This window comes from Mesocricetus auratus, unplaced genomic scaffold (genome assembly GCF_017639785.1).
Source record: "Mesocricetus auratus isolate SY011 unplaced genomic scaffold, BCM_Maur_2.0 Super-Scaffold_100013, whole genome shotgun sequence".
Classification (NCBI taxonomy): Eukaryota; Metazoa; Chordata; class Mammalia; order Rodentia; family Cricetidae; genus Mesocricetus; species Mesocricetus auratus.
This window is the reverse complement of record NW_024429196.1, coordinates 57474709-57502651: the sequence shown is the minus strand read 5'-3', so window position 1 is coordinate 57502651 and position 27943 is coordinate 57474709. Positions and strand designations below refer to the sequence as shown.

The following is a 27943-nucleotide window of genomic DNA, read 5'->3' as shown; positions in this document are numbered from 1 at the left end:
GAGGGAGAGACTGGAAACTCCGGTGAGGGGTCAATGACCTTCCCTCATCCTTCCTACAACAGAGAATGCCAAAAGTCTACAGCCTGGACCTTGAGGGGTCTTTTGTAACTTCAAAGCTGTTATGATGATGGCTGTTATGTTCAGAATTACAGAATTGCAAACATGACATACATGGATGAAAATGCCACAATAAAATGCATTATTTTGCATGTTCTCCCCTACAAAACACACACACACACACACACACACACACACACACACTGTCCCACACAACATGGATAGGTCTCAAGCCCAAGCCTTTTGCATAGCATGGAAACCTATACATTTCCCAAAGATGGACAAACACCAGCTCCTGTTAAGCCATCTAGACACAAACACCACTGCAATGAGTGAATTTGTGTTGGCATTGTTTTCTAGGACCATCATACAAAGTGCCACAGGCTAGTGTGCTTGGACACAGAAATAGTTTCCTCCCAGTTACAGAGGACTAGAGGTCAGTCAATGCAGGGCAGGCTGGTTTCTCAGAGGCCTCTCTCCTGGACTTGCTGCCTCTGGCCAGGCACTCGCCCCTCCCCTCCCTAGGCTGCTGTGTGTCTCTAGGTCGTCGTCAAGCACAGTGGTCGGATCAAATCTGGGTGCATCCTAACAGCTTTATTGAACTTGCTCCCCATTTTGAAGGCCCTAATTTGAAATAGTCACATTCTGGGATACTGAGGGCTAGAGGTGAACAAGATTCAGCTCACAACAGCTGTGACACTCCCCCCCCCCATCCAATGTAGATGCTTCTGCAGTGCCTCCCCCTCCACAGTATGGGTGGCCTAGTGTAATCAGTGGAACCCCAAAGATTGTGAAGGCCTGTCTGCAAACTCCTGAACAGCCTTGTCAACTCTTCCCTAAGTATACACATTTCAGACCTGCCAGTCCCATAATTATATAAGCTAGTTCCCTGTGGCAAACAAACACACACACAGAGACAGACAGACAGACAGACAGACAGACAGACAGAGACACAGAGACAGACAGAGACAGACAGAGACAGACAGAGACAGAGAGAGAGAGAGAGAGAGAGAGAGAGAGAGAGAGAGAGAGAGAGAGAGAGAGAGAGAGAGAGAGAGAGCCCTTTCCCCTGACTTTATTTTTGTTGTGGTTTGGATGCGGGTGGCAAGGCTTCATTTTGCTGTCTTGAACTCACAGCAAACCTCCTGACTCAGCCTCCAAAACACTGGGATTACAGCAGACATCAGCCAGAATCCCCGATATACACCGGGTTGACCACAGCTTTGTTATATCTAGTTACGAGGGAACTGGGAATGCAGTCTTCATTCCAGAAACAATATACTCAGTTCAACTCAGAGATGGTGGCTGATGCATCGCTAGAAAGCGGGCAGGACACTCAAGGCACCACAGCTCAGCTCTTGAAGCAGGTCTCCCAGCAATGGGCACAGGGAAGTGCTTAGGAAGTCCCAGGCTCTGCAGTCCAGTTAGTTCCCTAGGGCAGAGGCCCAGCGCCACACGTCCCGGCAGCCACCACTGGTGAGCGCGGACTCCGCTGCCATCCTGCGGCTGCTCAAAGCTCGCTGGGCCGCTCGCAAAGTCCGGGGCTCCCAGAGCTCCAGGCTGCAGACCAAGGGCACGCGCTGGGCATCTCGGGGGCGCACACAGCGCTACCCACACGGACTGAGCACCGCGGGGCGGGGAGGGGAATCACATCTCCTCAGGGCAGGTCAGCCAATGGGCAGCCTCGCTGATGTTGTAATGCTCCAGCTCAGCCTTTCATTGGTGAGCTCCGCTCTGGCCTTGAACTAGTTAGTGGTTTTTTTGTTGTTGTTGTTGTTGTTGTTTTTCTGTTTTTTTTTCCTTTTTTCTTTTTTTGTTTTGGTTTGTTTTTCCTCCAGAAATTCAAATAAATGAAACAAAATCCAAGACAAAAGCGGGGGGGTCCCTGAGCCCAGATCTCGGGGAGACAAGGAGAGGACACCTCTGCAGCGCCTTCTTGGCCCTGCAAGGCCCAGGTACCTGCCAGACAAGTCAGAAGACACCTTGGTTGTTGCTCACAGTTATGACTGTGGGGTCGTTCAGAGCCAAGGGTACTGGAACAAACTGGCAAGAGGGACACAGATTTCAGGGAACTGTGTGTGCCAAACTTGGCTGATCCTTGAACCGTTTATTCCCGGAGTGTATCACAGACCCAGAGTCCCAGGGATCACACTGAAAATGCTCTTGGAAGGACAAGTCCTCTGCTGGCTGGCCAAGCCCCACAGGCCTTCATACTTGGCTTTCCAGGTAACGCTATGTCAGGATGGAGCCTTGTGACATAACCAGGCTGCCGCTTGTTACCCCAAACCGTAACTGGGGTGGGAGGTGGTGGTTGAACAGTTCAGCGGTGCCTCAATCTCCCCCATTTTGCACCATATTTCTGTCTCAGGGGTCAGATCCCAGCCAGCCTAGCTTTCAGGACAATGAGTCTTCTCAGCACCGGAGATGACAGGTCCCGGACACAATTCTGCCTAAAGGGACCCCTGGGAGAACCAGGAGACAGAAAAATAAGCCAGTGTGCTCTCGGTACAAGAGTCAACTGATACCAGGTATGGTGACAACTCTTAAAAAGGGAAATGACAGCCTGTTTGGGAGGATCAAAGTATAGGGGAAGAAATGACAGGAAGGAAGGGCAGGAAGGTTCAAAGACTAGGTCAGTGTGGGCCTGTTAAAGGAACTTATTCCCAGTGAGAGGCCTGGGAAGGATTCTCAGCCCAGGGCATGGCTCTGGGCTCTGAAAGTCACGCTTATTCCTTTGGGAAGAAAGTGAGTGCCCTCAGCCTTGGCCAGCACACACCCTAGCTGCAGCCGGTTCTTGGCCCTCAGATGCTGCTCCCATACTCTGCCTGCTACCACTGAGGGAGCTTTGTTTAGGCAAGTGCCTCGTGATCAGAGGCCAGCAAGACCTTCAGGCCCAAGTAGAAAGAAGCAGCTTGCATGGTGGTGGGGCAGGGGAGCTCTTGAAGATGGGGTCTGGGGCTGAAACGATAAGAAGAGTCTGGAGGACAAGATGGAAGGGGAGGGGGCACACCTTGACGCAGTTCCAGTACCTATGGGTATTGGAAGCCCTCCATTCCGGTCCCAGATCCCCCATCTTTGCCAGGGTGACCTTGGGCCAGTCATCCCAGCTGTGGCCTAGTTTCCTTACTTATGAAACAGTCGGGGAGGAGCTTTGGTTGTTGAAGTCCCCTCCTTTTCAGACTCAGTAAGCATCCTCTGTTTTGGGGAGGCCCCTCTTACCTACTGCAGCTGGTACCCGCAGCTGAGAGGCTGGGCAGATGGCTGCAGATGGCACAGTCGTGTTCATGGGTGGGGTGGGGGTGCTGACACTCAGGGATGACTCAAAAACGGTGCAGCACGAAGCCCTCTCTGCCTTCATCTATCCACATCCTGCTTGTCGAGACCCCAGGACCCAGTGACTAATGTGAATGTCTCCTGGAATGGCACAGGATGGTCCTGCGGCCGCCTCTGCAGGCTCCACCTCTCCTAGCTGGCAGCAGGCAGCAGAATTTAGTAGGAAAAACTCCTGCTTTCAGGAAGGTGAAATCAGATTCCAGAATGAGGAGGCCAGGAGGCCAGAGAGAGAAGTAATTTTCCCAGAAGCAGGAGAAGGGGGTTGGTCCACAGAAGCCCTGCTGTTCCTTCACCCCACAGACTCCAAGTTGAAGCAGAGTCTTTCACCCTCATTTGATAGCATACCCCATCTTGCAGCTGTTTTCTGTGCTTAACTAAGAATCCTTTCTTTAAAAAGAAATCGGATGCAAAATCAAAAACAAGACATTGTTCAGTAATTATTTCTTGAACAAATGAGGCATGTCGAATGTAGTGCAGGTTGGTGGCCCAGACAGACAGACCCAGCCTCTGCTTAATAGACTTTGATTCAGTGGGGGGGGGGGGCTTTTGTAACCTAGTAAATATTTAATGAACCATTATGACCAAGGTAATGAAGAAGAAGATGCCTTTGAAGATGGCTTTTGGTTTGCACGGTCAGGAAGGAGTTTTCTGGTCAGGTAGGGATATTCCTGCTTCTAGATGGACCCCTTTAATGCGAAAACTGGGTACATGGCAGATTGAATCCCTGGAAAGCCTAGGAGAAATGAGCAACCAGTACAGGTAGATGAGTCAGTGATAGTGTTTGTTTACCGTGTATTAGGCCCTGGATTCAATCACCAGTACCCATCCTTCCTCCCCAAAGTAAATAGGAAAGCAAGCTGCTTTCATGACTGCCATCCCTCCCCAAGAAACTGAAGCAATGGCTTTTCTCCCTTCCCATAGACTTGCTAAAGCACAACTGTGATTTCATATCAAAGACAAAATACAGAGATTTACATACGACATTAAAGGCTGATACCCAAACAGGTACCAACAGACTCAACAAAAGAATGCATTTTTGACTAAGGAAGCAGCTAATATTCCAATCAAAGCAGAAAAGCTTAAATCCACCTGTTTGATATCTTAAAGAAATATGGGAGGGCATCCAAGCATCACACTGTCATGAATCAAAAAAATCCCAATTAAATTATGAAAAAAACAGATATTAGAAGTGGAAAACTTAATTATTCAAAAGTCATTCCGGCCACAGTGTAGAGAATGAGCCGGAAACAGGCAAGGAGCCACGGTGGCCCAAGAAAGAGATATCTGTGACTCTGGGTAGGATGGAGGCAGAGGAGGAAGAGACCAAGCATAATCAGATGCGGTCTGCAGGGCTTGCTAACTGTCCATGAGACTGTGTGTGAGGTGAGGGGTGGGGAGTGTTCAGGGAAGTCATCTGTTCTGGGGTCAGAGCTTTCCAGCTCCCTGCTTAGATCCCTCTGTGTGCATCAGAATGAGGTGGCCCTGACCATCACCACATCCTCAGTCTGCACCTTGGAGGCTTTGCCCTCTCCCTGTCATTGGAGAAGTGTTTCCCCCAGAGAGCTCAAAAGCAAGAGGAGAGCTGAGTCCACACTGACTGTGGCTGTGTTCTCGTCGCTACCTTCAGGAGTCCTGGCTATAGAGAAAGGGAAGTATGACGATTGCAGATGGGGTGCCTTAGAAGTAGACTCCTAAATGGAGTGCTCCCTGTATTGTGTTAAGGAACCACCCCTACGTGAGTGAAGAGAAAAATGCAGATAAAGATGGAACCAAAGCCATCCTCTGTTCAACCCCACTGTGGTGGACCGTGACAGCCCTGATGTTTCTCAGGATTGTTGCAAGTTGGATTGAGATGCTAGATCTTTCTGCACATATAGCAATAACTAAACTGTGACCTCAAAGACCCTTTCTCTATAGCATTCCATGCCATCCCTGTACTTCCCATTAAAGTGCTTATCTGCATGGTACTATGACTAAGGCCACAGTTGCCCTGCAAGAGGCTTAAGGCTCAGCCTAGTACATGCCTCACTGTGTCTTAAATGCCTGCCTTGGGGTAATTATAGAATCTATTTCCATTCTTTGGAAGAATTAGAAGATCCAAAGCCAGGCCTAAGTAAAACCAAAGAGATCTATAGTGGGATAAAAGAGAAAGGAACAGTTAGATATTCAGCATACAGCAGGCAGCAACTCACATGGGGTAAGCTGTGTCATCTCAGCAAGAATCTCTGGAAACTCATCCTCTACAGTCCAAATTCCACAAGTTCACAATGTGCATCTCCCATCAAGAGAAACACATCTGGCTCAGTTACATCTCTGAGGAGATGTAAATCCAGTTTTCCCATAACCTGTCTGGTCGTAGCTGAACCCAGTCTCTCAGAATACTTTGATGAACAGGGTGTGGGCTGATGAGCTGTTAGAGGACATCTTCGTGTCCCCATGACACTCAGGGGCCCCATATCACAGCGAAGTCTCCATTTGTGATCTTTTGATGCTTTTCATGGAACAACTAGGGTGGTAGGGAAGTAAGAATGGGACCGAAGATGTCACTCATCTCTGCAGCGCAACAGGGACTGGAAACTTCAAAAACTCTGGCTCTGCTTTGAGGTTGGTTCCCGGAATCTGGCTCTGAGGTAGAAACTCATGAGAAGTGGATTTCTGGACAGAAATGGTTTATTAAGCAGTGCCCCCACCAACGGACAGTACAGAATAGAAACGGGAAGATAAACACGGTGGTTGAACCATCCAAGGGTTCATATTTTCAGAGTGACTGGCTTGTCCCATGAGGAGGACTGGAGACCTTGCACCCCTCTACCTATCACTTAAGAGTTTCTGTGGTTTGGCTATGGCTTGAGTATGTCTCCCAAGGCTCGTGTATTGAAGGCTTACTTCTCAGTGTGATAAAGTTGTGAGGTGAAAGCTTTGAGAGGTTGTGTCTATTATAAGTTCCTTTGGTGTCACCGTGATCAACATACCTGACGGAAGTGATTTAAGGGAGAAGGGGCTATTTTGAACACGATCTTCAGGGAATTTCAGCCCATAGTTATAATGAAGGCATAGTGCAGTTTGTGTTAGTAGTCCTGTGTGGTGGGGCCTCATCACATGGTAGAAGACCGGGAAGCAGAACATTCCAGTTAGGACTGAGATGGGCATACCATTCATAGGTCTTCTCTAAGTGACCTACTTCTCTACCAGCCAGGTCCAACCTCCTAAAGTGTTCACAGCTTCCAAAAATAGCATGGCAAGTTAGGGACCAGTGTGCAAAACATGAGTGTGAGGAGTACATTTCAGATTCAAGCTGTAGCAGGGTTACACTGTGCTCTCAGAATGGACAGGATCCCCAAGCCCCTGCAAAATATCCCCAACCTCCCCCTTCTCTCTCTCTGTGTGTCTCTCTGTGTGTCTCTCTGTGTCTCTCGCTGTCTCTCTCTGTGTCTCTGTCTCTGTCTCTCTCTCTCATACACACACACACACACACACACACACACACACACACACCCTTGATTGGGACACATTTTATGAGGTCCTGTCTTTCAACCATGAGGTTCAAAGCTAAGGTAGTGTTACAATCCTTCCAAAACTTCAGAGATAGTGCAGTTTTTGTTTGTTTTAAAGATTTACTATTTTTAAAGTGTGTGTGTGTGTGTGTGTGTGTGTGCACATGGTATGTGCACAGTAGTGTGGCTACTCACAGACTCCAGAAAAGGTTGGAGGATACCCCTGAGCTAGGATCCAAACTCTGGACTTCTGCAACAGCAATACATGCTCTTAATCTCTCCAGCCCCAAAACCATATATTGAGGGCAATGATGCCACAAGATAGAAGGTAGGATCTTTGAGTCGTTGGGTCACCAGGAGAGCCACCCAATCAGAATCAACCACACTGGGACTCAGTATTAGTGATAAGCAAACATTTATTATTAAGCTACTGAGATTTCAAAGTTGTCAGAGATTACCTTGTCCTAATATAAATAACAACAATGACCATAGTCACAATGACCCATTAACAGTGTCCTACTTTGTATTTGAGGAAACTGAGGCTTAAAATAGTTGGAAGATAGAGGCGGAGCTGAGGTTTTGTGTCTGCTGCTTTTTAATCCCTAATGCATGCTCACTGGTCATGCAAACTTAACATGAATGTATTTGATGCTTTGGTAGAGCAGAGAGGAATATGAGTACATCCTGGGTGTGATGACAAATCTTGATGATCAACTTGACTTTAAGGATGTTCGTAAAGATTTAACCAAGGAGGGGAGGCTCACCCTGACTGTGGGCAGCACCAGCCTGTAAGCTAGAGCCCTGGGCTGAATAAAAATGAGACAGCAAGCTGAGCACCAGCATCCAATGTTCTCTGCTTCCAGCCTGTGTGTGAAGTGAAACCAGGAGTCTCATGCTCCTGATGTGGTACCTTTCCCTCCTCCCCTGATAGACTCTATCCCTTCTTAAGTTGTGAGTCAAAATAAAGCCTCCCTTCCTTAGTCACTTCTTGTCTGGTTTTTTTTATTTTTGTCACAGCAATACTCATATACTCGGTCTCTTGGGTAGGACATGAGTTGTAATGGAGGACACAGAAAGGGATGACCAAGTTTAGATACCCTGCAGTTTTTCTAAAAGCATTCCTACATGTTTATATGTCCTGTGTCCCCCGATGGTCTGATTATAATCAAATGTTTACTACATTGTGCTCATTTGTCTGAAATGATTCTGTTTTCTCCCAAGACAAATGAAATGACCAAAGGGTCAGTCTGCAATCCTAAAGACTGTGCCTCTTTAACCTGATGTGGGTGGTTTGAAAGAAAATGGCCCCCAATGGGAGTAGTACTATTAGGAGGTATGGCCTTGTTGGAGTAGATGTGGTCTTGTGTGAGGAAGTGTGTTGCTGTGGAGACTGGCTTTGAGGTCTCATATATGCTCAAGATGCCTCCCTTTGTCTCAGATTACTTCCTGTTGCCTGCAAGATGTAGGACTCTCAGCTATAGCTCTAGCACCATGTCTACCTGCACGCCTCCTGTCCCACCACGATGATCAAGGACTGAACTTCGGAAACTGTAAGCATGCCACCCAGTTAAATATTTTCCTTTATAAGAGTTGCTGTGGCCATGGTGTTTCTCCACAACAATAGAAACCCTAAGTAGGACACCTGAGCAGACAGCTCTGTGGAGCTTGAAGAGTTGGGTTCCTTCATGTTTTCTCCCCCTTTTTTTCCTGCAACTAGAACTCTGTGTGCATGTTATCAAGTACTTCATGGAAAGATAGGCTGCCCCCTTATCTGGGACTGAGAGGTCATGACCAGATGATGTAGAATTGTTTCCTCAGTAAATGACTGGGTTGGGGCATACACAATGGTGTGCAGCTGTCTGAGTCAATGAAATTAAAAGAGCTGCATGGGAGGATCCTGAAGAGATTTTCATTGCTAAGAAAATAAATAACTAGTAACCTTAAAGTGAGAATTATGCATTCTGCTTTTGTACCTGAGACCACTGTACTATTCCTGAAACCCCAGCATCCATCTATTAGCAGAGCAGCCATTAGCATAAGCCAAGCATTTAGGATGTCAGAGCAAAAAGATGGAAACAGCCTGGATCTCAAGCCATCAGGGAGGTGGTGGATTAAGCAGTCCTGGAATTGCATCCTGCCAGGCTTGTTACCATGTGAGAGAGCAAAGCAGCTGCTGCTTCTGATCGAAGTGAATACGGGATTCTACTCCTTGCAGCCAAATGCTTCCCATCTGATTAGAGAGACGCTTTGTCAGAAACTCTCAAGAAGAGCACAGGCTTGTCTATATTAGAGCCTGTCTCTGTTGTGACAGAACACCAACAAGATCAGATTAAGGAGAGAAGGGTTTGTCTTGGCTCATAGTTCAAGGACACAGCCCATCATTGTCTTGGAAAGTCACAGCAGCAGGAGCCTGAGTCCACTGTAGGGTGGACTTTTCTTTCCGGCCCACCAGTCCCCAAATAATAAACATGGAGACTCAATATTAATTATAAATGCTCAGCCAATAGCTCAGACTTGTTACTAGCTAGTTCTTACAACTTAAACTAACCCATTTCTATTACTCTACATTCTGCCACATGACATTACCTCTCTTTCATCTTCTACCTCCTGCTTCCTCTGCATCTGCTGGCAACTCCTCTGACTCCATCCTTCTTCTTCCCAGCATGATATCTGCCCTGAAAATCCTGCCCAGCTATTGGTCAATCAGATTTTAATCAACAACGAGAACAACACATTTTTCACAGTGTACCAAAGGACTATTCCACAGCAGGTCACACTGTATTTACAGTCAGGAAACAATGAAGACTGGCCAGCTCTCTTTCTCTTTTCTGATTAGTCCAGGATCTCAGCCCATGGACCTATGCCTTCTATAGTTAGTGTACATCTTTAGCCTCAACAAACTCAATCTAGAAACTTGCTCACACACATGCATGGAGGTTTGTCTCCAATGAGATTCTAGATTCTGTCATACTGACAACGAGTATTCAGCATTGTAGTTCCCAGCTGCCCCCAACCACCGTGAAGTGGCTTGCAGATATCCATGGAGATGCTTAGCTTACACCTCTGCTCTTCTCCACCCCCTCCTTCATGCCTTCACTCAGCCCTTCAGGGCAGAGGTCATTTCCCCTGAATTCTAGTATAGCAAATCCTTTCGTATACCCTGACCCCTGCTTTCCCAGCTTTCTATTCCTGTGGTTTTCAGCATAGACATTGAAAGCCTTGAGCCCAGTTGTTTTGAGAGCTGTTATCTTAGATTTCCATAGGTGAGGAACCATGAAGAAAAGCTTGTTTTCATTAGCCTTAATTAACCCACACCAGGTCATTTGTGAATTTTACATTTTAATTAACTTTTATTGAGCTCATGTTCAAAATGAGAAGCAAAAAAAATGCTCATTAATGTAAATCACAAGGCTCTTTGTATAACAGTGTGGCTATTTCAATGAGACAGGAAATTGGAAATCTTTCCCTTCTGCTCAATACACGGTAGGGTCTTGTAATTCCTAATTTTTCCCAAATGCATCCATCCCTCCTTCAAAGGATAAGTAAGAAAAACATTGAAGTTATTAACTGTCTCAAGATGCCTTTCCCAAAGTGTCTTTTCTGCCCCCCTCCGCCACCTATAAGGACCCCATTCTCTGTTATTCCACTGTAAGTCAGTATGACAACCACCATATTATCTTCAAGTTGACACTGTTCTCCACTATTTCTCCCATAGTATTGTAAGTTCCTTGCAGGTAAAACCACTTGTTGTTTATATTTTGTCATTTACAATGTTACAATTTACAATACATAGCATATAGCCACCTCTGCAGCCCAGATTTATTCAGTAGATGAGAGCCAAGAATGTTTGTTTGGGCTTCATCTAAGTTACATTAAGAAAGAATATGTCAGGTTGGTGAGGTGGCTCAGAGATTAAAGGCACTGGCCACAGAGCCTGACAACTTAAATTCTATCCCTGGGACCTACATGGTGGAAGGTGAAAACCAACTCCTACAAGTTGTCCTCTGACTTCCAAATGCACACTGTGGCTTGTGTGTGCCCACCACATGCGTGTGCGCGTACACACACACACATACACACACACACACACAGTAATATAATATGTCTATATGTCTATATTGCTGTATTTCAGTGTATAAAATGTCTCACAAGAGAGAAATGTCCTTTTGTAGTACCAGCCAAGGACAGCAAGATCTGCTGGATTTAAAGAGCAGTTGGTGAAGAATAGACAATGGCTGGACCACTACTTGAGGTTTGAACTTAAGGCAAACCCATGTCCTTTGCAGCTAGAATAACAGAGGTCCCAGAGTCTTGAGGCATGCCTCCTAGGTAATTTCCAGAGGCACTCGAATTGCAAATTTTAGTTCTTCAGATTGTCCCTAAAGTAAGTAAAAGTATTTTTTTAACAGAGCTCTCATAGATTCTGCAAACACTTGCCCATCTTAATCATAAGTCTCTCAATACTTATCTGTTAGAACTTGACCATTCCCATTTAAATGAAATCTCATCCCACTAGCCCTTATTTGTAAGCCTTTCAAGGATCCTGAATGGCCAGTTCCAGCATCTGAGGACTGCCAAGGCCAACTGCTAGGCTCCACCCACAGAACACTCTAACCTCACTGCCAGACCCAGCCCCTCTAGAAGCAGGTGGCTAAATTCTGGACTTGAAAACCCACCAATCCCCACCCTGGAAATCTCTGCCCCTTGAAGAAGCCCTATATAAGCCCTGTCTTCTGCCCAGTTCTCTGCTGCTTCTTGTCTGAGCAGAGGGTAGCCACCCTCCTGGAATTTCCCCTCCCAATAAATCTCTTATAGGAGGTTTTTCGTGTGTAGTATGACTTTGTGGTATTCTTTGGTTCCAGACTGCCAGGGTAACTTTCCCTTCCGAGCTGTACTTGCTCTGGGAAACCTTGCCCATGCTCAGCAAAGCTGTAACTTGCAGTGGGGAAACCTACCTTCTCAGAGCTCTAACACTTACACTGTTGATCATATTGATACGTCCAGTGATGTAACAAGCTCTTACCCTACTCTCAACCTTCCTCATTGCTCACATGCCATTTCTCCTACCAACATCCCATGTGAAATGACCTTCCTCATCTCCACTTGTCGCCAGTGTGACAGGAAGTGGTGTCATTCGAGGAGAAGCCCCACATTCGGAAGAGCTGAAGCTGATGTGTATGCCTTGCTTAGGTTTTTCTAGGTGATGAGATTTGTGAGTACTCAGTGACCTGCTTCTAAAACAACTGGGGTTAAGATTTTTTGTTGTTGTTTTGTTTTGTTTTGTTTTTCGAGAAAGGGTTTCTCTGTATTGTTTTGGAGGCTGTCCTGGAACTCACTCTGTAGACCAGGCTGGCCTCGAACTCACAGAGATCCGCCTGCCTCTGCCTCCCAAGTGCTGGGATTAAAGGCGTGCACCACCAACGCCCTGCCCATGGGGTTAAGATTTCTAAACCTAGAAGCAGACATTACTCACACCACAAATGTCTCCCATTTTCATAGAATTTTTTTCTTTTAAAAATAGTACAAGTTCACAAGAATATGATATCACCCAAAAGAAAGGTGAATAACTATGAGCAAATAAACTATACTCAATTTCACTAGTCATCGGGCTAAATACAAATCGGTGTATAATCAGACGGCATCATCATTGCTAAATATAAAAACAGAAAATAGTATCCATTGGCAGGAATGTGGAACAACTGAAATCCAAAACACTGCAGGCAAAGAGGCTGAACTGGTAAAAACCATTAGGAAATGTTTGGAGATATCTGCATACTGGACTGTGCACAGAACCTTTGACTCAGATTCCAGTTTTCAGTTCTCCTAAGAAGGGCTGCACAGAACACACACACTGTGATATGCTGAGAAGTACAGATATAAAACAAATCGCACAATTCTATAAATGCCAACCAATGATTGGATGGCAGTAAAATACCATACTCACAGAGTAGAATATTTTATAGTGATGAAAATGAATTGGCAACTGTAATGGTTTGCATAGAAATGCCACACCCCAATATACTCATGTATTTGAATGCTTGGCGCATAGGGATTGGCACTATTAGGAGGTGTGGCCTTGTTGGAGGTGTGGCCTTGTTGGTAGGTGTGGCTTTGTTGGAGGAAGTGTGTCACTAGGGGGTGGCTTTGCTATCTCACTTCTACTGCCTTTGGATCAAGATGTAGAGCTACCTCTTAAGTATCATGTCTGCCTGCCTGTCACCATACTCCCTGCCATGATGATGATAACAGACTCAACCTCTGAAACTCTAAGCCAGCCCCAATTAAACCCTTTTCTTTCAGAGTTGCTGTGGTCATGGTATCTCTGCCCAGCAATAGAAACCCTAAGACAGCAACTATACATACAATGTGCATGAAATTGACAAACTCAGTGTTAAACAAAAGAAGACAGACATAAGAGTGTAAGTTACCTGAATCCCTTTAAGCCAAACAAACTAGAATAGAGTTAATCGTTCTCATAAGCCAAGATGTGACTGGCCTAGAGGGGTGAGTGTATAGAGGAGTAAGGGTGGTTAGAGTTTTGATAATGCTCTAACATAATGGTATGTTCAGTTTGTGGTGTGACTTATCAATATGTGTATTATAGCTTTTATTGAAATTACTTGTCTATGTTGGGTGGCTCAAAACTGCCCATAACTCCAGCTCCATGAAATCTGGTATACTCTTATGGCCACTAAGGGCAACACATATATAATGTGCATACCCATATACATACACAAATAAATATAAATAAATCTTTAAGAACTAAATTGTGTGTTTGTTTCTTACTAACACACATTAAGCAACATGAGCTGCAGTCATATTTTCGTATGTACTGTATCATAGCCAAACCACCTTCTACACACACCACACAGACCTGTCCCAGGCTCTAATAATCACTATTCCGCTTTCAACTGTTTCCCCTAGTTTTCACATGAAAGAAAAAGTGTGTTCTTTGTCCTGTGTTTAGTTAGCTGCCTGCACCTCCCCTCTTCCTACCCCAAAAGAGACTTCCTCACCTGAGAGCCCAAGACAATGAAAACCTAAACCAGCTAGAGAGGGATGCATTGTGTGGCCTCTGAAGATGGTGATCAGTGAACTCAGGGTTCTCTTTCTAGTGTTTAGGAGAATTGGCACAGTGCAGCCACTCCACTGTGCCAATAAACCAACCTTGAATCTAGTGATTGGCTGACTGGGATTAGCCATAAAATCTTGGAGGACTTTACAGGGTGGCTAGAGAGGACAGGAAGAAACTTAGGAGGAGTTTGGGGTGGAATTTCCAGTACTGGAGGTCCCTGAGAATGTGGAAAGAGGGTTGGCCAGTCACTCAGGTCTTTATCTCAATATCTGACTCCCGAGTTTTTATTATACTAGAACAAATTAGATAATCTTTTCATCTGGCAGCTACACAACACAAATGTTTTCCGTCCTCAAGAGAAGCAGAGCATCTATCTCATATCAGAGGGATCAGCTAATAAAACGCCACCTTCCAGTCAATCTTTCACAAGAGTCAGTGCCTGCTCTCCAAACTCTGTAGCTACCACACCACCTTACTCATGGAATAACGTCTGTCCTAGTTAGTTTTTTGTCATCTTAATACAAGCTGGAGTTATCTGGGAAGAAAACCCTCAATTGAGAAAATTCCTCCTCACATGATATCCTAGTCAGGGTTCTGCTGCTGAAAAAAAAATGGCCAAGGCATTTCTCATAAAGGAAAGCATTTCATTTGGGGCTCACTTCCAATTTCAGAGGGTGAGTCCATTTTCATCATGGTGCAGAGCAAACAGTCATTGTACTGGAGCAGTATGACTGCTTTCGATCCTGATCCACAGGTAGCAGGCAGAGAGAGAAAGACTGGGCCTGGTGTGGGCTTTTGAGACCTCAAAGCTCACCCCCAGTGACACACTTCCTTCAACAAGCCCACACCTCCTAATCCTTTCCAAACAGTTCTACTAACTGGGAACCAAGCCTTTAAACCTATGAGCCTGTGGGGGCCATTCTCATTAAGAACCACCACAGATTAGCTGTAGGCAAGTCCAAAGGACATTCTATTTAACGGTTGATATGAGAAAGCCCATCCCACTGTGTGCAGAACCATGCCTGGGTAGGTGGTCCTAGGGTGTATAAGAAAGCAAGCTGAACACTTTGGGGAGCAAGCCAGTAAGCTGCATACTTCTGTGGTCTCCAGTTCTTACCTTCCCTCGATGGCAAGCTGTGACCTGTACGCTGAAATCAACCCTTTTGGTTATGGATGTTTTCACAGCAACACAAAGCAAACTAAGAGAGCCTGACGAGTAAGATCTCATGAATCACAGCTGGTTTTCTGTTTTGCTTTCCTAAGACAGGGTCTGACTCTGTAGTTGAAGCTGACCCAGAGCTCTCTGCAATCCAGGCTGGACTTGAACTTGACACAATTCTCCAGCCTTGGCCTCCCAAGTGCTGTAATTATAGGCAAGTATGACCCATTATGCCTGGCAAACGATTGTACCCGAATGGCCCTCTAACATTTCAGTAAATGAATAGGAAGCAGGGGAGAAAGTGTGTGTGTGTGTGTGTGTGTGTGTGTGTGTGTGTGTGTGTGTGTGTGTGTGTATGTGGGGGGGGGTCCCAGAGCTAGTAAGCAGCCTGGAGCCCCCTGACCCTAGTTCAAGAGGCAGGGATTATACAGGCCTGAGCCAGACACCATTCTGTGGGGCATGAGTTGTCCTGTCACTTGCAACCTTGTCACTGTCTCAGGGGTGGAGAGCAGGCTCTGGGTTTGCAGTACTCACAGCCTGGCCTGACTTGTCCCTCCTTGCACATTACCTGAATCGTCACATCCTCTTAAAGCGACCTCATCATCTTTCTGTACATCACAGTATACTGTCCTCGGCCGTTTCTGAAGCTCTCCGTGTTGCTTGGATCAGGGTTTCAGCCATTTTCTCTTTAGTTTGGCCCCTGCTGGGGCAAATGTTCTCATGATGCTGTGCTGGTGGTTGGCATTCATTTCAATAGTCGCTTAACAGCAATTGGTTGGGAAACATCCCGTTTCCTCATTAGCTTCCTCAGAGGCTAAACTCTTTGCCTGCCCCTCCCTGCCTTTCCCCAATTCTCTCAGACATGTCCTTGTGACCTGGACACTTTTTTTTACTTGAAATCATCCCATGAGTACAGAAAGGTCTCTGCTCACCCTCTAGACAACAAATGGCCCTGGGCAACTTCCTGGGAGGAAATCTCCCTAGGACATAATGGTTGGTTTTTTTTGTTTGTTTGTTTGTTTGTTTTGTTTTTTTAGAAGTCATGAGCAGGGAATTAACTCCTTGGGAGCTTCGTGAACACTTTGCACTCTGATCTGGGGACATTTTCAGGTCAGGGGGACATCAATACCCGTAGGCTCTCATCTGGCATGAGCTGCAGCCAAGGTATGGATATAGCATGTGACAGCATAGATAGGCCTAGGGACATTGTGTTAAGCAAAATATGACAAGTACAGGAAGGCACATACTACATGATCCCACTTACATGCAGAATAGTGGGTCCTGAGCAAGTTAAGAGTGGAATGGTAGAAGAACAGACTGGAAAGTTTGGGGAGATGGAGAGGGGTTGGACAATGAGTTCTAAGTCACAATGAGGGAAGAAAGATCAATTCCAGGTTGTGATTTGCACAGCTGGGCAATGACTACAGATAATAATGACATACTGAATACATCAAAAAGCTAGGAGAGAAAACATCTAATATTTTCATCAGTAAAAATAAGTGTTTTGGGAAGTATATTTACTGTGATTTCCTCTAAATGTTTTCCTCTGTGAGACAGGGAATCTGTATGTATCCTCGGCTGTTCTCAGACTCACTATGTAGCCTACGCTTGCCTTGAACTTGCCATGTGGCCAGGCTGACCTCAAACTGACCATCTTCTTGTATCAGCCTCATGAATGTTAGAACTGCAGGTGTGCACCACCACATACGATGCGCATCTGTCCTGGAGCATCGCATGTTAGAACTGCAGGCATGCACCACCACACAGGATTGTACACCTGTCCTGAAGCATCCATCGCATGTTAGAACTACAGGCGTGCACCACCACACACGATGTGCACCTGTACTGGAGCATCGCATGGCGTCCCATCATTATGGACAATTTCAAAAACACAAACAGGTTTGTTTCTAGTGTTCAGGCATCAGGAGAAAGGCACCTGTCTGAGGAGGCTGCAGTCAGGGGCAGAGCCAGATGGAATGGTTTCATTGAGTTGGAACATGGACTATGTATTTTGTACTCCTGACTGGAGAAGAGTCCTGGCCATCTCTCTCCTTCCAAGATGCAGTCCTCACTGGAGCAGCAGGAGAGGGGTCTCAGGCCTGGCCCCTTCTGGAGTCCCCCTTGTTTGAAAGGCCTGGCTCTCTGGGACTGACATCTGAGCTCCTTTCAATGAATATTCATGAGACTCTCCTCCAGGCTGCTCTCACCCGAGCAGATTCCAATTATTATTATTAAAAAGAAGGACTGCCAGGTAGGGAACAGCCTCCATTAACAACACCTGCCCCCCTCCCGCCCCAGGGTGTCATTCCCACCACCAGTCCCTTTTGTAACTGGAGGAACACAGGCCTAGAGCGGTTCAGGTTCACAGCTTCCCTCGGGTCGCTCTGCCCAAAAGACTCAGGAAATCCCCATCCAGCAAAGGAGTTCAGAGCCCTGCCTGTGAAGAAAACTCTGAGGCCAGGAACCCACCCTGCAGCTTGCGGGTCCCTCCACATCTGCTGGCTCCTGGAGCCAGTTCTATGTCTGAATAATAAAGGAGTCCAGGAGCTCTCCTGGAGACACCACTCCCTCAGCATAGGTGGGAGGGAAGACCTCCTCCTGGGGGAGCTATAAAGTGATGGTCACAGAGACACAGCACTGTGTGACTTGAAGGAGACCAGTCAGCAGTCGGTGTGTCTTCTGCTCCCCATATCTGTGGGTTAGCTATGGGGGTAGAGTCTGAGATTGGATGGTGTGGACAAGGGTTCCTGAGCTCCCCAGCTCTGGGACACATCCAGATAGCCTTCCATTCAAAAGCATGTATACAGAATGGTGACTCCATCTTCTCCGAGCTCTCTTCCCTCCTCTCCAGCAGCACGGAATATGTGCATGGCCTTCATCAGTAGTGTAGACATGGAGGAAGTCACCGTCACTTCCTGTCTGTGCTCAAGTGCCAGAGACTACCATGCTTCAATGGATAGCAGTCTACACAGCCAAGCCACCACAGCAGCATGCATTACCTTAGTTACTTTTCCTACTGCTGTCATAAAATATCCCAGCAAAAGTGTTTATTTTCACTCACAGCTCTGGACCACAGTAGACCGTGGAGATGAAGCCATGGCGGCAGGAGTCCAAGGCAGCTGGTCACACTGTCAGGAAGCAAAGATCCATGGATACTTGTCTCAGCTCACTTTTTCCTTTTTATATAGTCCAGGATCCTAACCTAAGGGATGGTGCTACCCACAGTGGGCAACTCTTCTTACCTCAGCTAATCTGATCAAGACAATCCCCCCACAGGCAGGCCCAGAGGCTCTCTTACCAGGCAACTCTATATCTCATCGAGTTGACAACTGAGGCTAAACCAACACACCTGTCCATCAAATAAAACTCCCTTTTAGCCCTAGAGCAGCGATTCTCAACCAGTGGGTCATGATCCCTTTGGGGGTTGAATGATCTTTTCACGGGGGTCACATATCATATTTACAGTGTGATTCATAACAGCAAAAATTACAGTTATGAAGTAGCAACAAAACCAATTTTATGGTTGGGGTCACCACAGCATGAGGATCTGTGTTAAAGGGTTACAACAATAGGAAGTTGAGAACCTCTAGAGCCCTAGAGGAAAGAGATTTAATGGTGGGGACAAGGAGCAATAGCCTTCAGGAGAAGGAGGGTTTTCAAGGAGGTGCATCCCAGTCTCCTGGAAACCCAAACCCAGCCACTCTTTGCGTTTTGCAATATCCCTCTCCAGAGGGTTTCAAGTGCAAGCACTAGATGCTACTGCAGTTACAGCAGGCACTGAGCTTACCAGCCTGTCTCTACACTACTGCAAGTGTGGATTGCAAAACCAAGGGGTTGGGGGCAACAGTAGCCCCCTCCACTGCCCATGCTTTCTAGTTGTCCCCTCCAGACCTCTCTCCCTGCCCTTCCTCCCTCATTCCCTCCCTGCCAGAAGTGCAAAGGCTCACAGAGGCTTGGATGCCCTCAGAGCAGCTGAGCTCACAGTTGCATAATTTAACTTTCCCCAGGACCCGCCTGTCGGTCTCCACACCAGCCGCTGAGCTGTGAGGACAGGATAAATTCATTTGCAAAGGACAAGCATAAAACCTCCGGTGAAATGCAACGTACCACAGTAAGTGGGAGCAGCTTAAAAAAAAAAAAGCACAAAACGCATTGGGGACCCCGTTGCCATAGGAACCGGTGTTACAGCTTGCTTCTGATAATTAATGGAGGGTTTTGCTATCACAGGCTTCTTGAAACTTCGCTTTCCCCTGCGTTGGCTGCAGAATGCAGCATCCACTCCCCATTCATAAATATTTCATGACCACCGGCTGCTGTGTTTCATCGCTGTGGGTAACCTGGGCCTGAGCCACCCCTTGCCAAATTCCTGCTGTCCTGTCAGGAGCAGCTTCAGTTTCTTCATTTCTTCAATGGTCCTCATGCATGTGCTTGCAAGTTCTTCATCATCCCCCCAAAATTGTGACTTTCACGGTGGCTTTGCTCTAGGAAGCTGCACATCCGTCTGCTGGGCCTGTCTTGCTCTAAAGGCAGAGCTGCCCTTCTCTGGGGGTGTGGCTCTGCTCAGACCCCTTGGGGACACTGACTTTGAAGCTCAGTACCGCCTCAGCCTTGGGTCACTGTTCAATGGAGATGCCATAGGCCTGCAGGGCTAGAGAGAGGTTGTGGACCACAGCACACTAAGGCCGTATCCTCTGGGTATGCCTCTGTTGGTGGTGGTTAAAACTTATGATGCATTGTTCCCACATATATCATGTTTTGGTCTAAGTGAGCTAACACCACAGGATTTTTTAAAATTAATTTATTTTTTACATTCCAATCCCAGTTCCTCCTCCCTCCTCTTCTCCTGTTCCCCCTCCCCCTCCCACCTCCCACCTGTTCCTCTGAGAGGATAAGGCCTCCCCTAGGAAGTCTACTAAGTTTGTCCCATCATCTCACTGAGGCAGGACCAAGGTATCTCTCCACCCCTCACACTCCTGTATCTGGAAGCTGGACAAGATATTACTCCATAACCCTCTCCACTAAGAGAGTTTGTGGGCTCCACTAAGTCAGTTTGTGCATTAGAGTTAGATTTTGGACCCATTGCCAGTGGCCTCATATATTGTCCCAGTTACACCATCATCAGCTATATTAAGGGACTCTACTTCGGTCTTATGCAGGTTCCCCATTTGTCAAACCCAAGTCAGTGATCTCAGTAGCTCGGGTCAGCTGATTCTGTGGGTCTCCCCATGATGGTCTTGACTCCTTTGTTCATATTATCACTCTTCCCTCACTTTAGTTGTTCTCCAGGAGCTTGGTCCATTTATTACTCATGTATTTCTACATCTGCTCCCATCAACGCCCACAGATTTTTAAATTAAAACATAAAAATTGCATATATTTGTCATATAACATAATGCTTTGCTACATCTACTACACATGGAATGACTAAATCAGGTTAGCATAGACTCTGTGGTGGTGGAATAGGAATGCCCCCATAGACTCATATGTGTGCATGCTTGGCCTATAGGGACTGGTACTATTTGAAGGTGTGGCCTTTTGGAGTGGGTGTGACCTTGTTGGAAGAAGTGTGTCACTGTGGGGTGGGCCCCCAGTGTGGCGACAGTCTTGTTCTGCATCTTGATCAAGATATACAACTCTCAACTACTTTTCCAGCACCATGCCTGCCTGCATGCCACCATGCTCCCCACCATGACAATGGACTGAACTTCTGAACTATAAGCTGCCACCTCAATCAAATGTTTTCCCTTTATAAGAACTGAGCTGAGCAGTGGTGGTGCACACCTTAAATCCCAGCACTCAAGAGGCAGAGGCGGATCTCTATGAGTTCTAGACCAGTCTGGTCTACAAGAGTTAGTTCCAGGGCAGCCTCCAAAGCCACAGAGAGACCCTGTCCCAAAAAACAAAAAACAAACAAACAAAAACCAAGAGTTGCCGTGGTCATGGTGTCTCCACACAGCAGTAGAAACCCTAAGACAGGCTCTTATCTCACATAGTTCATTTTTGTCATAGTTTGTTTTGTCTTGGTTAATTTCATGTCCACCATACAGTGTCACTGACTATGGTCCCTGTGTGGTCCACCAGGACTCTTGAGCTTTCTTTCTAACTGAAAACTTTTATTTTTGAGGCAGTATCCTTGCTCTCCCGTTCCCCACCCCCACCCCGTGGTCATCATGTGGTATTTTTTTACCCAAAATATTTCACTCACCACCATGCAGTCTACATTCACTTACATTGTCACAAATGACACACACACACACACACACACACACACACACAGACTTGAAGAATAAGCTGATTCTGACAGCTGCTGCAAGGGAGAGCCTCGAGGGCATTAGAATAGTGACATCACATGGTCACAGAAGGACCAGCACAGCAGGAGTCCATACACACGAGGTTTCTGGAGTTGTTAAACTTGCAGACAGAAAGCAGGACAGGGACCTGGAAGGCCAGGGAGAAGGAAGCTGCTGTTGGATGCAGTTTGGGACCAAGGAATGGAGACTGTAGTGCACGTGGAGGAGATGGTTGCCCAGCCACATGAATGACCTTAATGCCAGGTTCAGGAAAACTATCCAGACCATCAGAAAAGTGATGGGGACGGGGCAGAAAGCAGGAGGGACAGGAGAAGGATGTAAGAGCACCTCCTTTTCCACACGTACTTCACCTGCCATCTGTGTCACTCGAGGAGGAGCCCATCCTATACTCATTGTGTTGAGAAGTTGCCTGCTTGGCCACTCTGTCACCTACTTCTCTTTTGGGTCTGAATTTGGTAGAGCCAAGCTTCCCCAGAGCAGAGGAAGCTGGTGAGCCTGTGTGCCCTAGGCCTAGCCTCCAGAGATGCTGTCCCTGGCATGAGACATTGCATGTGCTTACAGATTAACTCTACCATCTGACATGCATCTGTCCTTCTGAGCTAACCTGGGGTAAAGGACAAGAGCACAAGGGAGGACAGATAGTAGAATGTAGGGGGGGAGGTCACAGTGATGGGCCATGTAAGGAGTGAGGAACCTTACCAGCAGAGCAGGTGTTTATTGGAGTTTTACTCTTAATTGCCACAACTTGGAAGCTACTAAGATTCTGCCATTAGGTAAATAGGTAAATAAACTGTGGTATGTCTATGTGTATAAATAATGTAATATTATTCTGCACTAAGGGAAATTAAATTCATATGACTAAGTAAAAGAAGCCAATCAAAAAGACCTACATGCTATAGATGACACTATAAACGAAATGCCATGGAGAGAATTCAGATAGCAGGTTGCCAGAGGTTGAGGAGGAGGAGGTACAGAAGAATAGATGAAGCCTAGAGGACTTTTAGGGCATGGGACCACTTTGTATGATGCCGTAACAGTATTCCCGTGTTATCTCTTTGTTCAAACCCACCAAGATTGAACCCTAATGTAAGCTATGGGCTCCTGGTAATGAGGATGTCTCTATGTAGCTTCACCAACTGTATTAGTTACTTTGTTCTTTGATGTGACAAGAAGCAACTTTAAGGGAGGAAGGGTTTATCTTGGCTCATAGTTTGAGGGTATATATAGTTCATCAACACAGGGGCAGTATGCTGGCAGGAGTGTTGGAGGCTGGTAACATTGTATAGAAGCAGAGAGAGATGAATGCTGACACTCAGCTTACTTTCTTCTTTGTATTCAGTCCAGGTCCCCAGCCCATGGTATGATGCTGTCTGCATTCAAGATGGGTCTTTCTTCTTCTCTGGAAATGCCTCACAGGCATGTTTCCATCGTCAACCTAAATTCAGTCCAGTTGACAATGAAGACTAACCATCACATCAGTTGCAACAAATGGGGCATTCTTTTTTTTTTTTTTTTTTTGGTTTGGTTTTTCAAGACAGGGTTTCTCTGTGGATTTGGAGACTGTCCTGGAACTAGCTCTTGTAGACCAGGCTGGTCTTGAACTCACAGAGATCCACCTGCCTCTGTCTCCCAAATGCTGGGATTAAAGGCATGCACCACCAATGCCCGGCAAAATGGGGCATTCTTGTAAAGGATGTCATAAGCAGGTAGACTGCACACACGTGAAGGCAGGGATTACTGTTTGACAGAGATACATCTACATTTTTTCCTCAAGGGCAGCTTCATCTCTGATACACCATGAGGATGACAGTAAACAGTTGTGGCCAATAGCTGGTCATCAGGGCTTTTTTTCACTCTAGGAAAGTACACGAGGTCACCACTAATGTTCTCTTCACAGACCTAAGCCCCTTACTGTACATGTTCCAGTATGAGTCTACACCAATAAAGTCCAAGGCATCATCAGTGAGGCTACCATCCCCCAGGAGCAAGATTCTTCCTGAAGCAAACGGACGACACTGATGCTATGCTGTGAAATTTATGGCATCTTCCATACCTTGAAAAGGCTGAGGCTCACTTTAAGGGAGGAACCAAAAAGGTCACTCTCCCTGTTGTGGGATATTTGTTTACACTTTGTAAAGATATGTTGCTCTGATTTAATAAAGAACTGAATGGATAATAGCTAGGTATGAGAGAATAGGTGGGACTTCCAAGCAGATATAGGAATTCTGGGAAGAGCAGACGTGGATCCAACAGCAAGGCATGTAGAAAATTGGACATACATTTTGGGTGAGAGGAACAGCCACATGACAAAAAAAGCAGATAAATCTAAATTGGTTAATTTAAGATATAAGAGCTAGTTGGGAGCAAGTCTAAACTAAGGCCAAGCTTTCAAAATTAATAATAAGTCTCCATGTCATTATTTGAGGATTAGTGGTCCAAAGAGACCAGAAGAAAGTCCAGCTTCATTTTGCGCCCACTGTAGGGTATGCAAATCCATATAGGGACTGATGAAGCTGACAAAAAAGTTACTGAACATGCAGTCTGATGTGGTTTCCTGGTGACCATAGTGTCTCAGGTAGGCACGATGTTTGCAGTCTAGAGAGGCATGGCTCCTTTAAGAAACCATTCTGTACAGTTAAGCACTTGAATAGCTGGCACATTACTTGGCACTAGGTGGCATGGGCTTTGCAAACTCCCAGAGCTGGACAGGTCAATGCAGCTCCTGGCTTGGGCCTGAGGGCATGAGGCTTGGCTCTCATTGACCTGAGGAAGGGCAATGCCAGCCATCAGCATCATATCCTAAGCAGAACCAAGTGGCAGATAGCCGACCTGCCACCTAGCAGTTTAAGGTTTGGTTCACTCTGTCAAAGAAACACTGCAGATGTGAGAAAAAGAAAGCTAGGCCCAGGCTGGAAAACCTCTAAATAGGTACAGTATGCTTAAAAATGTGCTTAGGTGCTGAAGAATGAAAAGAAAATGGCTATGGACAGTCATAGAAAAATAGATTAAAGTAATAAAGTTTTTAAAGAGAATAAAGTACTATAGAAAAAGAACAAACCACGTAAGGATGGGAAGTACCCAGGGCATCTGGATCCTGTATGCTGCTTTGTTGACTCAGAATTTTTTGAATTCTGGTGAGTAAAGGGCAAATGCTGCTGACAGACGTTGGATTGAAAAAAAACCTGCTAAATTAAACTAACCTATATAGTTTAAGGATGCATTAACTTCAGAATGGAAGTCAGGAAATGTGTTGTGTTAGGGGAGAGATTATACTATTGTGTGGGAATCAAGATTCAGTACACATCAAGTGAAGTTTATTTGGGAAGAATGCACTTACACAAGAGGCGGGTGACCACCACAGGTTCCAGGTTCAAGGATCCTTCCAGGCTGTTCCCTGTGACCTGACCCTGAGCTCTCGAGTTTGAGACCCCAGAACTAGTCCCCCCTCCATCACATTCTCACCTGTGACCATGCTCAAATGGGCATGGTGAGTCTTACAGGTATGGACAGGGTGGATTTCTCCCTATATTATACCATCTTTCCACAGAAAACAAAAAGCTATGGATTCCTTCAAAGTTAACAGAGGACAAATTTGACCAGGGGAGATCTGAAAATCTTTGTTGCAGACATGAAGGAAGAAACCACAAGACAGGTGATATAAGCTGATCCCTCTATAGGGGAATAGCTCTGATACTGAATGAGACATGATAAATCTTGTTGGCTACAAAGTCCTGATGACTGACATGAATAGAGATTTATATAAGTTTGGTTGTGCAGTCCAAATGGATTTATAAAGTTGACAGATGTCTTTTACCTGCTTAAACATAGAACAGAGAATCATCTTTAGCTGACTTGTGCACACCACACGTTCCATACTGTGCTAATGCAGATATATATGTTACCTTTAAAAGTTTGTGTATTTTCAGAAATAAAGGACCAGGAACCAATGAAGACAAGTAGCCCAGGTGATCCAGCCTCACAGATAGCCTTTGTTGCAATTTTCTCAAAAAATCTTCATCCAGAACAACTTCAAATCTGTTAGCTGAGATGGTCCAGCCTCACAGACTACTCCAGACAGGACTTCAGATAAGCCCTGCTCTTTCCTATTACACAGGGACTGTACAATAAATGATACAGCTAGCTTTCCCAGGACTTTACCATTATCTCAAATTTCTCAGGATCTACTAAAGATGCTGTTGCCCCAGACAACAGGAAGTAATTTTAAAAACATGATGCCCACATCCCAAAGAGGTGAGGTGGGTAGTTTTTAGTTGTTCAATGGATTATGGATGTTTATCATCATTTAGGGAGGTTGGTTTCAAGTTGTTATTGGTCATGGCCAGGGAGGAAACTAAGCAAAGGTTAGATTCAGTGATTTCTTTCTAAAAAGATAAAAATGGGGGGATATATGAATGATAGAATAAAACAGTAGATTACTGAAGCTACTTTTAAACCAAAAAGCAACTATTAATCTCAAATATTTTACATTGCTATTTATATTTATATACTGATACAAATTTAAGAGATACATCTGCTTTTGGCAGTACCAATCTAATTCAGAGAAGATGATGGGCATAGAAAAACCTCGATATAGAGTTTTCTTTCACTGTAACAAAGTTGGCCACTGCACAAGAAATTGCCCTTGCCTCAACTACTGACAGTATGCTGTCCAAATTGGACATGCAGGACACAAAAGAAGGTGACTGTCAAACTTTGTCAAGACAAGGTAGGACAGTCCTTCAAAATTTCTGCTTCACAAACAATAATGTTAGATATTCTAGGCCTGTAGGTCAAAGATGGATGCCCCAATGTTCAGAGAAACCTTGGGTAATTGCCCAGGCATCCAGATGTCTCTGTCTTTTCTATAGTTTGGAAAGTTGTTCACTATGTGCTCCCTGTTTACTTAGGTAATATTTATCCTTCTCAGGTCTCTGAAGGAGTTGAAGACTAGATAGTTATAGTTTTCCTTGTTACCCAATTCAGAAAAAAACTCATAAAAGATATGTAAAGTATATATGGTTGAGAGAGACATAAAAACTTAAGTTTTGTATCTAAGAAAATGTTTTAAGGCCTAAAAAATATTTCTAGATCAGTAATACAAGTTATGATAGAAACTGAATTAGGTACAAAACTTTGAACTCTCCAAGATAGGATAGATAATAGAGTATTTTCTCCAAATTTACCAAAAACAAATGAACAGGACATTGCAAATGCAATTCTTACTTGATAATTGTATATAGTTTTAGTGTGCTAAAAACCTTTCCTTTTTATTTACACACAAAAGGAGAAAGATTGCCGGGTATCTGTTTACACTGTGTGAAGATGTGATCCTCTGATTGGTTTAATAAAGAGCTGAATGTCCAATAGCTAGTGAGGAGAGAACAGGCAGGATTTCTGGGCAGAGATAAGAACTCTGGGAGAAAGAGATATATAGAAATCAGACATACATATGGAGGAGCGGTAACAGTCACATGGCAAAATGTAGATTAATATTAATGGGTTAATATAAGATATAAGAACTAATTGGGAGTGAGACTAAGTTAAGGCCAAGTCTTCATAACTAATAAGTGTCTGTGTCATTATTTGGGGGGTGGCAGTCCAAAGAAAGTCCAGCAACAAAGTCCAACTACAGGTCCCTGTTTTACATCAAGTGTAGAACCAAAAGGTGACTGTCAACGTCCCTTCCCTGATGTCCCCATATCTGCAGTGGCATAAACCGTGAGAAGCATTTCAAACTCTTTGAAAACTTTAGCAATGCCTTCTGTACCACCAGACATTTGGAATCCATTCTGGCTAGTTTTATGTCAACTTGACATAAGGTAGAGTCAGCTGAGGGGAGAGAACCTCAATTGAGAAACTCTTCCTATAAGAATGGGTTGTATGCAGCTTGTAGGGAATTTCTTAACTAGTGATTGATATGGGAGGACCCAGTCTGTTGTGCATGGTTTCACCACTGAGCTGGTGGTCCTGGGTTCTATAAGAAAACAGGCTGAGAAAACCATAATGAGCAAGCCAGTAAGCAGCATTCCTCCATGGCCACTTCATCAGCTCCTGCCTCCAGGTTCCTGCCTGGTTTGGCTTCCCTTGGTGGACTATGATTTAGGATATATTAGCCAAATAAACCCTTTCATCCCCATCTTGCTTTTTTGGTCCTGGTGTTTCATGAAAGCAACAGTAACCCTAAGACAGACCCTGGCTAAAGTTGTTGATTGTGTTAGTTAAGTTTCTTATTATGACAAAATACCAAGAGTGAACCAAATGTTAAAAAGAAAGAAAAAACAGAAAGTGCACATACAAGTCTATGGGGCATTTTCTACATCCACATCATAGCATTGACCATGATTACATTCCTTCCCATTCATGGCTTCTCTAGGAAACTGTTGAAACTGTGATGTCCACAGGGATGCCCTGGATGTCATCCATTGACACTAACTACTAAAGCTGTGACAAGATCATATCATTATTGACTAGAGAGACTTTATGTGCCCACAGTCCATATGTGTGTTTTAGATCT

General features: G+C 45.3%; 2 long non-coding RNA genes across 2 annotated transcripts in view; one reads left to right on the top strand and one right to left on the bottom strand.

Moving 5' to 3' along the window:
- The window catches only part of LOC110340233, a 111113-nt gene that overhangs the window by 78199 nt on the left and 4971 nt on the right, over positions 1-27943 (bottom strand). The gene's annotated exons all lie outside the window — the stretch shown is intronic.
- Positions 2373-22897, top strand: LOC121143606. Its single transcript, XR_005880857.1, has 3 exons — positions 2373-2585; positions 19126-19229; positions 22769-22897. It is a non-coding gene; the product is annotated as an uncharacterized LOC121143606 (long non-coding RNA).